Here is an 895-nt window from a genome sequence, read left to right as displayed (position 1 = left end):
GCCTTAATTAACATTTAGGCTTAATTCAAGGAGGGAAAATGGGTAACCTCTAATCTTAATCAATTTACTTGATGTTTGAAACACGAAGGGGTTAATTGGTACGGTTAATTGGTAGAAATCAATCTCCCTTTCTCAATTAAGATTAATAAATTTCTAAATTATTAAAGTTTGGAAGTTTATTAAGATTAAATGATCCTAGGCTTAAGGGTATGATTTTTGAAGTCAATAACTAATCAATTTAATACCCCTATTTCGATTTTCAAATAAAATTCAAATCATGAATCATGAACACCTAAAGTTTAACCCTTTTCATAATTAATTAAGACACTCACTTAGGCCTTAAGGGCTTAGTGGTGACTTAGGCTAAATCAAAATTAACTAAAAAAGGATTAGAGAAATAAACATAATTATATCGAACATCCTTGAAACACCACTAAGCCCAATTAGGATTAAAATTCGGCTAATTGTTCAAATTAACACTAACTTGCCCCTTTAAGGGTCTTCACCCACATAATTCTTAAATTGAATGACAAATGATAATTACCCCTGATAATTGAGACATCAATGTTCACTGAGTAATAAGGGTATTTACAGGATGAACCATTAAGCAACATAATGAGTTTAAATGGACTTGAGGCTTTTCACTAATTGGTGAGAGAGAGGCATGGACCTGCTTCCCCCTCTTAACCTGTTGGATACCTCAGAGACATATTAAAACTAGTATGCTTCGCTAAATGAAATCATCCTTAAATAAACTTTTAAGGACTCACCAAAATGCCACAAAGAGTTAGGAAAACCCCCCAGAACTCTACTTTTCTGGCTCTTCATAAATGCCCTCACATGCATTTTTAAGTTTGAGGTGGTGGAACGAGAAGACTCGTCAGGTACGCTTTTA

The sequence above is a fragment of the Phalaenopsis equestris genome, unplaced genomic scaffold, assembly GCF_001263595.1.
Source record: "Phalaenopsis equestris unplaced genomic scaffold, ASM126359v1 Scaffold001240, whole genome shotgun sequence".
Taxonomy (NCBI): Eukaryota; Viridiplantae; Streptophyta; class Magnoliopsida; order Asparagales; family Orchidaceae; genus Phalaenopsis; species Phalaenopsis equestris.
This window is presented reverse-complemented; position numbering follows the sequence as displayed.